At 38.3% G+C, this 15269-nt stretch overlaps 1 protein-coding gene across 1 annotated transcript in view; it reads left to right on the forward strand.

Moving 5' to 3' along the window:
- LIN7A (lin-7 homolog A, crumbs cell polarity complex component) overlaps nucleotides 1-15269 on the forward strand; it is a 167487-nt gene that overhangs the window by 65846 nt on the left and 86372 nt on the right. The gene's annotated exons all lie outside the window — the stretch shown is intronic.

Genomic DNA, 15269 nt, shown 5'->3' on the forward strand with positions numbered 1-15269 from the left:
GTTGAAAGGACTACGTGAACTTTCTTGGCTTGTGGTGGAATTGAATATTCAACTAATGAATTTAGTTGATTAAAAGAAACGACTTGAAATGTAAAATCTATATTGTTTTATTCAGTGACCCATTACCTCTTACCCATCAGGCAACGGATCACAAGATGTTAATTAGAACTTCAAGTTCATAAATACAGCATATTTGCCTTGCTAGAAGTACCCAGTGACTGCCCGCAGACTTTGTCGTAGCACAGGGCATACACCTCTCAAGGAACTCTTATATCCACCTTCTACCTCTCTGCAATTCCATTTGTGGCTAATCCATATTCCTTTGCCTCAGTAATGCTAGTTTATGAGAAGTCACTAAATGCCCCTACTAACTAGGAGAGAAATACAAAGGCATGGTAAATACAGATTAATATTATAGCCTACACAATGCAGTTAAAATTTGGACTTTGCTGAAATTTGACTTATATTGTCCTGGTGCTAAATTATAGGTGCAGATGTTCATTGTTTAATTTTCATTAATATTGAAAAACTTAAGTAAATAACCATAATTGCATCTCTAAGATTTAACCTATTCACTTAATCAAAGTGAATTTCCTCTTAAGGAAATTTCTGCAAGTGTGTGAGTTCTCTGCCACTGGCTTCTCTTAGGAGGGCAAGTATCTAGAAACTCCTTGTTTCAACTCCAAGAGTCACTCCCTAGACAAAGTCTACCTTTCTACGTGCTCTTCTTTCTTCACTGAGTAGGATTCCTCTGAACTTAGATGGCTGAAGGTTTTCTTTTCAAAGAGTCTATCACCTTTTCTGTGTCTTAGTATCCCATTCCTCATGGACCTAACTAAAGGATAGAAGTTACCAAATACATATTTCTGTGTACGGGCTATATAGCTCATGATCAGTGCATAGTCATTACCTTCATGGAACTTACATTCCAAGGGGGAGAAAATGATGATTAATTAGTATACAGTGTAATATCTGAAAATGACAAGAGTAATGACAGAAATAATGAAGAATTTGACCAGATGAGAGCGAGGCTCTATTTACTTTAGACTGGTCAGCAAAAACTAAATTAAAATGATGGAACAAGACACACAAGTATGGGGTGATATAATGTTTCAGGCAGAGGAAACCAGAAACGAAAATACTCAGAGACAAGAATGGTATTATTCCATAGAAGGAATACTACCACACAAGTTTGACTGAGGCAGCTGGAAAACAGATTATGTTAAGGCCACACAAGCCACTTTAAGAGTATTTGACTTCATTCTAAGCATGGTAGGAAGCCTTTGTAGAATTCTGAACTGATCTGAATAGCTTTGTAAAAACTTTTCTCTGGTTGCTGTGAGGATACAGGTGTCCATACATGAGTAAGAACAGGAGTGATCAGTAATAAATTAAAGAATAAATCAGCTGAGACACAAGATGATAGCAATGTGGGCAGAGGTGAGCGCACAGCTGGTGGAAAGTAGTCAGAGGCCACATAGGTTTTGCTGAGCAAAGTCAACAGTAACTGTTGATGTGGTGGATATGTGGAATCAGGGAGATAAGGAAAAATGCATTTGAGTCTCAGGTTTAGGCTTAAACAATCAGATGAATGATATAATAAAATGAGAATCTTTGGAAGTGGACTAGGTTTGGAAAAAATCATCCCAAGAGCTTCCTTCTGAATGTAATCAGTTGATGATGCTTTTTAGACTTCCGTGTACAGATGACCAAAAGTTAACTAAGTCTGAAATGTGAAGGAGAAATTAGTAATGTGGTATAGATTCTCTTCAAATAAACACACAGGCCTTTTTACCCTAATAGTAAAAAGACAGTAACTATGGGGACTTTGGACAGGTTTTATAGTTATTAAACTGCCTGTAGCAAAGTGGGTGAATGCATTTTTAGTAGTCCATGAAAGTCTATAACTGGTCTATAGGCAATCCAGCCATTCCAAAAGAAAAAACAGATGATATAATTTTCTAATTCATGTTTTACAAATTTGCACTAGTTCAATTAATTTTCTATTTGCAGGAACATGCTTAGTAATAATTTTGTTCTTTACAGCAATGCATCTTATCCACAAATTTTAGAGGTCACTTCATCATGGCTAACATTTCACACCATTTGTGTAGTATTGTTTGCATTTTCCGTTTGGCATTTTCATTATTATTTTTGTGTTGCTTGGTATTTTCTAAGGGAAGCAATGGTAAAAGGTAAAGGTATGTAACAATACTGAATAATACTGTCTGGTGAAAAGTTCTTCAATAAAATTATAAAATATGAGGGGCAGGTGTTAGACACAGGGTTGAGATGCCCTTAGAATGCCCACATTCCATACTAGAGTACCAGGGTTCAAGTCCCACCTCTACTTCCAATCCATCTTCCTGATAGTATGCACCATAGGTGGTAGCAGGTGATACTCAAGTACCTAGGTCCCTGCCACCCAATGTGGGAGATCTCACGTTATGTTCTCAGTTCTTGGCTTTGGGCTGGCCCACCCCAGGCTGTTGTGGGCTTCTGAGGAGAAAACCTATGAATGAAAGATACTCTCTCTCTCCTCCCCTTTCAGATATGTATCTCCAAACAGGTGAATCCAAAAGCTAATAAATAAAGAAGTGTGACAACCAACATCTGAAAATTAGATTTTATTTAGTCAAGGACACTTTCATTCCTGGTCTCTGTTAGGCTGGCAAGAAACATTTGAATTTGTGGGTTCTTATTCAAGTATTACTCAGAATTTTGGTTGTAAGATTACCCAAGTTTTTTCTGACATTTTTTTCTAGTTAATACATTACACAGTGTTCTTAGTTGCATTCAAAGAAGAACAGGTGAAGGTTCCACCATTGCCAAAAAGATTGTAAAACACAAATTACGCTCAAAAAGCAGGGTGAGCTTTTGCCAATTCTTTTTATTGCCTTACATAAGTGTAACTGAAGCTATTATTGTATGTTGAGAATATTGGATATTTTGCTTTACTTTTGTAAGGAATCACTGAATTAGCTCTTGGCACATGTGTACTGCTTATATGAGGAGCATAATTTGATGATATTGTTGTGTTTATGTGTGTGTGTGTGTTTATACAGAAAATAGGTAAAAGATTAGAAGTTCCCTTTGCCATTTTTTTTCAGTAATCGACAATAAAGACAGAAAAAAGTACATTGTGATCAGAACCAAGGGAAAATCATCTCTGTAGATGGCTGAGACAGGTACTGCTCTCTCATAGATAAGCCGCACTTGAACCATCAATCCACACACAGCTTTATCCAGAGAACACAGTGGTCAGAAATAATTCTCTTAATTGTGTTTTATTGTAGAAAGGTCTTAAAAGGACCCTGATCAATAATTAAGTTGCACCTACTCTGTGCAAGTAATTTCAAAGTACATGGCAGATAAATGGGCTGATGCATGATAAAACTTTTATACAATGAGATATGCTGGCTGAAAGAATGTTCCCACAGGATCTTGAATGATAGATGAAATAAAGATTTTATGGTACTTATATTCTAAGTAATGACCATTTCTGTAATTCTAAGTGACTTCCTCAAGTCTTAATTCTACACTGTACTAATCAGCTTGAATGGCCTAAACTTACGCATTTGGGCTTGAAACATAATGATTATAAAGTGCCGATGTTTAAACTTTTTATTTGAGAGATGAAGACAGATAAAGAGCTCCTACCCCACTAGTCCACTCCCCAAACGCTTGCAACAGAGAGCTGGGCCAGGCCAAAGTCAGGAGCCAGAAAGTCAATCCTGGGCTTCCACATGGATGGCAAGGCCCCAAATATTTGACCCATCACCTGCTGCCTCCCAGAGCATGCGTTAGCAGGAAGCTACAATCAGAAGCAAAGCCAGTACTCAAACTGCGGGACTCCTGGCATCTTATCTGATAGGATGACTTTGATGATGTTGAGTAATAGAACTTTCCAAAAGAAGTGAATTGCAATGCAGATAGCTCAACTACCAACAGACTTTTCTCCCAACAATTCATAGTCTTTGCCCCAGAGAAAGAAATCAATAAATGTATGAATGATCATATTTTAAGAGGACATTCCACTTCTGCAACAGAATACTAAGAATTCTGCAACCAAATTAATTTAAAAAAAAAAAAAGGTCAGCAATGTGCGGTCATCATCACCATACTTTTAAAACATTCAAGCTTCTTGCTTTCCAGGATCATGTGCTCACTGACCTGGAATGTGATGAAGTGCTGTCAGTGATCTGCTGTGTACAAACAGAACTTATTCTGCCATCTGTAACTTCTAGATGCCTGTTTGAACGAAATGACATAGTCACCAAGAATTGTCTTCTTTGGCCATCACAAGATACTGCATTTTAGTATTTACCAATGAATTGTATAGTTACTGGAATATGTTCATTCTAACATAGAATAAGACAGTAAGCCAATTCCACATGAAATGACTAATATTCTGTTAGTAAAATTGTTCAAAAATGTTTCAGTTTTCCTCTACTCATTAGCACAAGCTTCAGTTGGATTTTTCCATCCTTTTTAAGTCTTGATGACCAATAGATTGGTCATAACCATTTATGGCTGGTCATGCCAATTATTTAGCCAATATTCGTTCAACTTCCTCATGGAGGCCTGAGTCAGTGTGTGATTTATCAGCTTTCCTTCCCTTTTCTAGGTAACTACTCATGTTTTATACAGCAAACTTGACCTCTGCCGAGAGTGCTCATTATTGGTTGTATGATACAGCACAGATTCAGGATTACTCTAAGAAATCCTATATTTGGATAAATATTGATAAGACATGATGAAAAAAAGGAGAACAGAGGCAGAGGACTTAAAAAGAATGAAGAGCGCGGCAGGCACCGTGGCTTAACAGGCTAATCCTCCGCCTTGCGGCACCGGCACATGGGGTTCTAGTCCCGGTTGGGGCGCCGGATTCTATCCTGGTTGCCCCTCTTCCAGGCCAGCTCTCTGCTATGGCCCGGGAAGGCAGTGAAGGGTGGCCCAAGTCCTTGGGCCCTGCACCCACATGGGAGACCAGGAGAAGCACCTGGCTCCTGGCTTCGGATCAGCGCGATGCACCGTCCGCAGCAGCCATTGGAGGGTGAACCAGCGGCAAAAAGCAAGACACTTCTCTCTGTCTCTCACTATCCACTCTGCCTGTCAAAAAAAAAGAAAAGAAAAAGAAAAAAAAGAATAAGAATGAAGAGCACAAGGGATCAAAGGAAGAAAGAGGAAGGGAAAATGAAGGCAGGAAAGGAGAGAAGCGGAGAGGGCGGAGGCTGTCAAATGCTAAATAATGGCCTAATATACTACAAAAGAGAAGTGCAGAAAGAGTACTGAGAACAGGTTCAGATAAACCTGGATTCACGTCTGTAATTGGCCTCTCCTCTTAATTATGCAATCTTATACAACTTACATAACTTCTCTGATCATATCTGGTTTTTGGTTAAAGATAAAATAGATAAGAATTTTAAAAGGATTGTTAGGAAGATTAAACCAAATAGATAAAAAAATTAAATATTTTGACTAATATCATGCCTAGTTAAAAGAGTAAAGAGCTATGAAATGGTAGCTATTATGGTTAAAAAAAAAACTTAGTTGTTTTAGTATAATAAACTAAAATCTTAATATGTCTTGATAGAATAATAGTTAAGAAAATAGTAGTTATATAGTTTTCAATCATTAAAAAATATACACTTTTTAAACTGGATGCTCCACATTTTAATAAAGATACTGACACACTAATTGCTTTACAGTAAATCAATCTACATGGTAATGGATTTCATACCCTGTCTCCAAATTAAGGAGTTGGTGATATTTAGCCACATACAGAGAAAAAGCATGTGTAACATGATATGTTGTCACCCAATATTTGAAGGGACAAGAGAAGGGAAAACTGTGCCTTGCTACTGGATCAAAAATGGAAGAATTCAGAGAACTAAGGGTAACTAGAGCTCACCCAGCAGTCGGCTTTTAATATAGGAAACTTCCTATAATAAGAGATTAGATGTTATATTTAACACTTTGTAGTAAGGAGAGAAGGATTATGAAGGAAGACTACAGTTTGATGTTTCAATTCATGTATACATTGTATACTTATCCAGAGCGGACAGCATACCCATCACCTCGTGTATTTATCATTTCTTTATAGTCATAACATTCAAAAACTTTTCTTCCAGGTATTTCAAAATATAAAATAACATCATTAACTACAGTCACACTATCGTGCAATAGAGAACTTAACCCTTCTACACATTTGTAATTGTGTACCTGTTGACCACCCTCTCCCCAGTGTCTGTTCACTCAATTCTTGCATTTCTATGAGGTCAGCCTTTTGTAGATTCCAAAAGTGAGGTCAGGTAATGACTCCTGTAGTACTTTATGCATTGACTATACGAATTTATATTCCCACCAGCAACATTTATGTGTTTCCCTTTCTGGCAGTTCTCTTCTTTTGCTGTTTTGGTAACAACCATTCCAACTTGGGTGACATAATGTCTCACTTGTGGTTCTGTTTTGTATTTTTCTGATGATTAGTGATGCTTATTTTTTCATATACTGTTGACCTTTTGTATGTCTTCTCTTAAGGGATACTCTTAAGGTCTTTTGCTGGTTTTTAAATCAGGTTATTTGTTGCTTTACTGTTAAGTTCCTTATATTGTCTGGATATTGTTAGATGTACAGCTTGCAAATATTTTTTCCCATTCTGCAGATTGTCTAGAACAGGTATTTTTTTTTTTAACGTGGAGGTCATGTATAGACTTTATATTGTAGGTAAAGAGCAAACATAAATATATACATATGTGTGTATGTATATACACATTTATGGGTAATGCATTTTTGTTGGAAATGTGAGCATTATCAAAGAAGTATGTGTGGATTTAAAATCTTCCTGCACCCAAATAAACTTGCCTCTTAAATCCACTTTTTCCACAAATGTTTTGAAGTCCCTCATATGTGTGGATGTAGGTGTGCATGTGTGTGGGGCGGTGTGTGTGTGGGGGGGGCGGTGGGTGCGTGTGTGTGGTGTGGGTGCGTGTGTGGGGGGGGGTGTGGGTGCGTGTGGGGGGGGTGTGGGTGCGTGTGGGGGGTGTGGGTGCGTGTGGGGGGTGTGCAGGGGTGTGGGTGTGCAGGGGTGGGGATGTGTGTGTGTGGATGTGTGTGTGGATGTGTGTGTGTGTGGATGTGTGTTTATGTGTGAAGCTTTCTATTTAGATTGTTTTGTCCCCTTCCCTTTTGGTGAAAAAAAAAAAAGATGAAAAAATACGTTTTTGCTTTAAATGTTTTTAACATTTTAATAGGTTTTTAATGTTTTTATTTAAACATAAGAAGAGTAGTATGGGTTCCTTATGTGACACCCAGAATAGCTTTGAATTTATCAGTTAATAAAAATGTATCTAACGTTATGTTTATGCATATTTCTTTCTGTTCATATCAAACTGAGCTTAAATTAGCAAATGCTAAGAAAAAAAGAAAGCTTGATGGCTCTTACATTTCTGTTGATTTTATTTGCATTGCTAAATGTGCTGGAACACAAAAGCCAGACTGTTTCTTGTGTGATAAGTTTCCTGCCAATGAGAGCATGAAGTCAAAAAAAGCTTATTTCTAAGCATCCTGAACATAAATCACAATAGATTTTTCCCCCTAGAGAAAATGTTCAATTTTAAAAGGATATAAATTTACCAAAACTTCTATTTTCCCCAACATGAAAATCTTGATGTGTTTCCAGGCAAAAGAAACCATAAATAACAAGAGAAAGGTTTCTCAAGTCAAGTTGTCTAGAAATACTTGAACTGGTGGGTTGTTCAGAATCAGAAAAAAATTAAAATAGTATCTCTGTTCACTTGATGTAACCTACTCCTGAACTCTGATATTTTGCTAATATTTTGAAGTCAGTTGTGGTGAAAAAAAGTTGTGCCATTGCCAACCGGCATGTTAACTGGGTGAAGACTATCACTGTTTCAGTAAAACTGATTTTTATCTCACATGTGAATAATGTTCTATTGTGTGTATGAGCTATGCCACATGGAGACCTTAAAGGGCAAGCTGTTTCACAAGTGGCAAGTTTCTTTGCCAAGGAAACTTATTGATTCTATGGGTGCATATGGAGTTTCTGGATCCAACATCCAGAACATTAACATCTGGTAAAGAAGAGGGTTCACTTGTCATAGGCACTAACTGCCCTTACCAGCAACGTGCGTTAGTGTCAAAGCTGCCTTGCCTGCCCTGTTAAAAATTGGCCCAATAACCTCACAGCCATAGTCTTGAATGGTACTTAGAAATGGGGGCAAAATATGCTCTTTTTACTATCAAATGTTTCTTGGCACCCCAGAGCATAGTTCTCAACACACTCAGCTGAAATTGACTCAGAAGTTTCCCATTATTCCTTCATTTTTTAAGTAAAAGACAGCTGAATTTAGAACAGTTTGGTAAAAGAGGATTATATGTGCTGGGATTTCTTATGGATGTCAGGCCAATGCTTTTTCAGTCACAGATTCTATGATCTGGTAGCACGGCCCTGACAATCTTGCCGTCTTGGAAGAGGAGATTGAGGTGTAAACTGGTCACCTTCCCAGTGCTGAAACAAAAACTTAAGTGAAGGCAAGGAAGGTGCAGATGAGAAATCTTTGTCAGTTTATCCACAGGGAAGATCTACAACCACCTGGAAGGAGTGCAGAGTTCTTTTAAAGGTTACTTCTGCTCCGACTATTCAAGACTAAAAGAAGGATTCAGATGCCTTTGCTTGCTGACAAAGTCTGCATTGTTGCTGCCAGCCTTTTCAAATATAAGCTCATTTGATTTGAGGACAAAGGATGGTAAAGCCTGAGTTCAGCTGAATGTCTTGCAGAAAGCCCAGGTGTCTTCAAAGAAGCTCACTCTGCTCTGATAGGAATTTGATTCTCTTTGCCCTTGAAAGCCATTTCCTCTGTAACTTTGCGCACTTGCTACTATTAACACAGACTCGAAACTGACTACTAAAACTGACCTCAGTATTCCCATATAAAATATCATTCTACGCTTGAACTTCTTACAAAGTCAAACAGAACAGCCTTTTTAAAAACATGCGTTTTTTTTTTTTTTCCAGGAAGCAGTTATGTTTTCACAAGGAAAATAAAAGGCACATAATCCCCCATCGTGTGTGAAATAACTCTGTCAAATACAAACTAGTAAACAGCATGAACACTTACATGTCTTAGCCTGCTTTGTGCAAATAGCCGAGAAGGGATAATTTGGACAGAACAGACACTTCTCACAGTTCTGGAGGCCGGAAAGTCCAAGAGCAAGATGCTGGTAGCTGACGTCCAGTGAGAAGTCTTCTTGCTTTCTCCTACCTTCACACAGCAGAGGGTAGAAGGGCAAGCTAGCAAGCCAGCCGTAGCCCTGTGTGCAACCTCTTATATATAAGGACCTCCAAGGAAGGACCCCCCCCCCCCGCCCACCATGGCCTAATCACCTGTTGAAGGCCCCACCTCTTAATACTGTTACATTGGCAACACCTGCATTGTGAAGGGGGCCACAGTGAAACCGTGTTAACACATACAAGTGGATTTTCCTGGAAGTAATCCTACCGCTTTATTGGATTCACAAGAGGCTATCCTATCTCCTCCCAGAACCACCCCCACATAAAGATATTACCGCCTCCAAGGGGCCTATGATATCTTTTAGAAAGGCTGTTCCACCAGTTCGTCTGTTCTGTAAGGCCTTTCCAGTTCTGCTCATCTATAGTTTACAGAGCCGAGTGCCTGTTTTTCTTCATGTAGGTTACATAATCATGTAGATCACATACAGAGGCTGGCATGTTGCATGGTAGCAATGTGTGACCATGTGAGACTGTCTGTGAATGGGGTAGGGAAGACAGATACTATGAAGATTTTTAAACTAGAAAATAATGACAGAGAATAAATTGCTCATTTTACTTGAGTTTTCTGAGGATGTGATTTATAATTTTTATCCAGAGAACAGCGAAAAGAGAATGAGTGCCTCAGTCACTGAAAGCAGAATTTTTGCAGTGTTGTGAGAGTTCTGGTTCTGCAGCTTGCTCTGAGCGAAGACATAGTTTCAATGGTGCGCAGAGTCTTTGTGACGTCATGTCTGTTTCCGGTTGCAAGGACAGGGGCTGTGTGGCAGGAACCATCTTAGTCTGTAATTGCCCAAATGGGTCACTGATCTTAGAGATATCTGAACAGACCCTCACCAATAGTCCATAATAACTTTGAAGGCCATTAGCTCCACTGTTGGGTACATACACAGTGCCACCGTTCAATTTGTTATTACAAATGATAAAATAAACAGTACATATTTCCAGGAGCTTGTAATTACATGTACATACACGGTGGTTCAAAATAAGAGAGTCCTTGGAGAAGCTGTATTTTATATCAGACAAAGTGAACATTCTGTCTTCTGTTGAGATCACAGGACTGGAAATCAGGACTTCTATTTTTGGCACCAAGGATGACAATTTTTTTTTCCCCCACTGAACAAGTCATTTAACCTTTTCTTGCTTCAGTATTGCCAACGTTTATGGAGAAAAGTTCACTTGTTTAAGCCACCTAAAATGAATGTTAAGTTACAAATTCATATTTTTAAACCAGCTTGCTCTTATCCTGAAAGCAGTTTGAATATAAAAAAGAAATAAAATTCATATAAATTATAATTCAGCAACATATAGGGCACTTATTAATTCCTTTCTCTTTCCCTTCCTCCCTCCTTCCTTTTTTTCTTTTAAAAGGTTCAGCCCTGAAAAATGGCCACTGTATCTGTGTGTATCATTTCCTTGCTTTTTCATGTAGTCTGATTCCATATGTATTTTCCTAAAATTTATATTAATTTTCCTTGTTTAAAATTTTATAAAAAGATAGCATCTTTGGGAGATGTTCTTTTTCACCTAATTTGCTGCTAAGTTTCAGTCGTCTATTTTGTGTTGCTGTAATTCAGTTGCTTCTGGGTGATGTTCCATTGTGTGAATATATCACAGTTTACTAACTCACTCTCCCCATTGATAAACGTTTGAATTGTTTCCAGGTTTCTCACTACTATGAGTGACGCTAATCTCACTATTATTATGAGTGGCACTAATATTAACATACATGGGTCTCTATTTAAATGATCAAGACTTCTCGAGATATGTATGTAGATGCATAAGTTACATGACAGTGTTCAACTTTAAGAGGCAATGCCAACAGTTTTCATTTTTGTTTCTCATGAATTTTTTAATACATTGGATTCTTAGGGTCACGGCAAATGCATAATTACTACAACACAAGTCTTAGGTTAATGTGATTTTTTTTTGTTTTTTTTTTTTTTTGTTTGTTTGTTTTTTTTTTGACAGGCAGTTAGACAGTGAGAGAGAGACAGAGAGAAAGGTCTTCCTTCCGTTGGTTCACCCCCCAAATGGCTGCTGCGGCCAGTGCGCTATGGCTGGCACGCTGTGCCGATCTGAAGCCAGGAGCAGGTGCTTCCTCCTGGTCTCCCATGCAGGTGCAGGGCCCAAGCACTTAGGCCATCCTCCACTGCACTCCCGGGCCACAGCAGAGAGCTGGCCTGGAAGAGGGGCAACCAGGACAGAATCTGGCACCCCAACCAGGACTAGAACCCAGGGTGCCGGCGCCGCAGGCGGAGGATTAGCCTAGTGAGCCATAGCGCCGGCCAGGTTAATGTGATTTTAACAGAAAAAGAACAGATTTAGTGAAGTACATAGATACAATTTTAATATGATGATACTTACCTTCCTGCCTCTCTCTCCAGCTCCTCCCTCCCTCCCTTCCTTCCTTCTTTCCTTCCTTCTTCTTTTTCTCTTTCTGATTTTTGTTTTGTCTTATTTTAAATTTTTATTAGTATAAAGAAAACAGATTTCTTGCATTTCATAGATACAATTCTAAGATAGGCAAACTTCCTTCCTCTCTTTCTCTTTCCATCAGTCTGCTTCCTTCCTTCCTTACTTTTTTTCTCACAAAAATATAATATAATATAATATAATCACAGGCTTAATGCACCACTAACCATAATACTCAACAAGTAAAAAGTAGAATGACCACAGAGCTCTTTTTGAGTTTTTGAGATAACATATTTTCAATTTACATTATACTCTGAATCTTAATGCTCTACTAAAAAAGTTCAACAAGTAAAAAGACCATAGTTCAGCAGTATTATAGGCAAGGGTTACAATCAAAGGAAAACATGTTCATTTCACTCATAGTCAGAAAATTTTAGAATAATCACACATCATTAAAACAGATTTGATTGCTCCAATTTATATAGTGAAAAGCAAAATATAAATTTTGGATTCATAATAACTCAAATATTTGGTAAATGAGACATTTAAATTTTTACCAGTTGTATGTACTGGAATGGTATCTCATTATCGTCATCATTTGTATTTATTTGATCATTAATTTATTGAATATACCTTCTTTTACTTATGGATCATAGGTGTTTTTCTATAAAATCTGTTCATGTGTTTTTCTACCATTTTGTGCTTCTACAAGCATTTTAAATATATTCTTATAATAATATATATTATTTACTGGTGGTAAATACGGTGAATATATTCTATGTTGTCACTTATGGTTAAAGGCTTTTCCATTAATGAAATTCATTTTGAAAATTCACATTTATTTATTTATTTATTTAGACAGGCAGAGTGGACAATGAGAGACAGAGAAAGGTCTTCCTTTTCTGTTGTTTCACCACCCAATGGCTGCTGCTGCCAGCACACTGTGCCCGGTGTACCGCGTTGATCCAAAGCCAGGAGCCAGGTGCTTCTCCTGGTCTCCCATATGGGTGCAGGGTCCAAGGACTTTGGCCATCCTCCACTGCACTCCTGGGCTATAGCAGAGAGCTGGACTGGAAAAGGGGCTACTAGGACAGAATCTGGCACCCCGACCGGGACTAGAACCCGGGGTGCAGGCGCTGCAGGTGGAGGATTAGCCTATTGAGCCACGGCGCCGGCCACATTGATTTATTTTAATAACCAATGCTTTTGGTAATTACTTTAAAAATCTTTCTCTACCTCAATGCCTAAAAGCTATATACCTATATTTTCTATTGAAGTAAAGTTTTTATTTTGAAATGTATGTCCTTAATGCATCCAGGGCTTATATTTCTATATGCCATGAGTTGGATATATAATTTTTTCTGTTGTCTATAGTATAGCTATTTACTTCCAGCTCCCTTTATTTAAATAATCTATAATTCCTTTCCTGACCTGTCATATTATTATACATCATACTTTACACAGGTGAATCTGTTTTTCAGTATTCTGATTAGTTGATCAACTTATCTATCCCTTCATTAATGCTCTATTTAATGCATTTGGGAGAGCCAGGAAATGAATATGAGGAGGGGAAGTAGTGTATAGCTTTAATTTTAGCTGGTTGTGATCCTAGGTTTTGTTTCAGGGAGAGGTTTGCTTGTGATTGTGTGTATGTGTACACAAATAAATAATGAAAGGTAGGTATTTATGGATCAATGGGCAATGATGAGTATGTGCAATAAACTAAAGATTATTATGCTTCCAATTCTGTTCTTTGCACCCGAGCCCCAATGGGGATAGAAAAAAAAAAATAGAATAGCCTAAATTTCTCAAGAATAGAAGAGTCTCAAATCTACGGTTTGTGGGTATTCTTTGGCTTTCATTAAGGTTAATGAAAGTTTTAAGTACATCATCCACCTTAGGAGAATGAAGGCAGACATCTGTTTTAATCATAAAAGAAACTTAACACCTACCATAGTGTCTGCCAGACAATGAGAATTTAACAAATATTTGTTGGATGTACAAGGGAATTTTTTTAAAGATTTATTTATTAATTTGAAAGGCAGATTTATAGAGAGGCAGAGAGAGAGAGAGAGAGAGAGAGGTCTTCCACCTGCTGGTTCACTCTCCAAATGGCCACAGTGGCCGGAGCTGCACCTATCTGAAGCCAGGAGCCAGGTGCTTCTTCCAAGTCTCCCATGTGGGAGCCCAAGGACCTGTGACATCTACTGCTTTCCCAGGCCATAGCAAAGATTTGGATCAGAATTGGAGCAGGCGGGACTTGAAACAGCGCCCACATGGGATGCCGGCACTGCAGTTGGCGGCCTTAACCCGCTAAGCCACAGTGCTGGCTCTGTGAGAATTCTTTAAGATGATTCATTTTAATTAGTAGACAAACATATTTGATCTTCATAAATCTTGAAATTTCAAATGGGACTGTGAGGTTATACAAATCCCAGACAAAACATGCTAACACATTTAGTTCAGAATAAGATTGATTTTGCCAGCGCCGTGGCTCAGTAGGCTAATCCTCCGCCTGCAGCACCGGCATCCCGGGTTCTAGTCCTGGTCGGGGCACCGGATTCTGCCCAGTTGCTCCTCTTCCTGTCCAGCTCTCTGCTGTGGCCCGGGAGTGCAGTGGAGGATGGCCCAAGTCCTTGGGCCCTGCACCCGCATGGGAGACCAGGAGAAGCACCTGGCTCCAAGCTTCGGATCAGTGTGATGTGCCGGCCACAGCAACCATTGGAGGGTGAACCAACGGCAAAAAGGAAGACCTTTCTCCCTGTCTCTCTCTCTCTCACTGTCCACTCTGTATTTCAAAAAGAAAAAAAAAAAAACATTTAGTTCAGAATAAGATTGATTTTACATTAAAATGGCTTGCACTCTTGAAAAGTCATCTGTAATTAGAATTAAAACATCCAAGGTTCTTTATGGATTTGCATAAATATATACATCCAAACAAATGTGCACATATATGTAGCACATGGGTTTTCATGCAATAAATCTATGTATGTCATATTTGACACAAAAGCTGTGGATCAAAAGGAATTTTATAAAATACCTCATTCTGTGGTTCTTAGATTTGGGGAAATCATGAACATCTTTCTGAATCTAGTGAAATCATGGGTCCTTTTCCCAGGAAAATATGTGTGTGCAAACATTTCTATTAAAAATTCTGTATCTTCTGATACTAAACTTTTGACACCTCAATCTACTATAACCTATTTATTTTTATGGAAATATAAAAATTTATATTTTTCAAGTACTAATCTCAATCTACTATAACCTATTTATTTTTATAGATTGTAGAATAAGACACAGAAGGTTTAAATGGTCTTTCAAGCTAGTTAATGGCTCAGTTGGCACTACCATTAGCCTCTTGGTTCTCAGTACAGATCTATATCTATTTGCTATGGTCAGCGGCAAAACAGAACACATCTGAAATGTGGGAAAACAAACAAAACATCATTTAACTACCTGTCAGTAAGGAGTTAAATAACTGGCGTATTGCAACATGATCCCTATTCTTATCAGTGCCCATTTGCACCAGCAGAAATGCCTT

Source organism: Lepus europaeus, chromosome 10, assembly GCF_033115175.1.
Source record: "Lepus europaeus isolate LE1 chromosome 10, mLepTim1.pri, whole genome shotgun sequence".
Classification (NCBI taxonomy): Eukaryota; Metazoa; Chordata; class Mammalia; order Lagomorpha; family Leporidae; genus Lepus; species Lepus europaeus.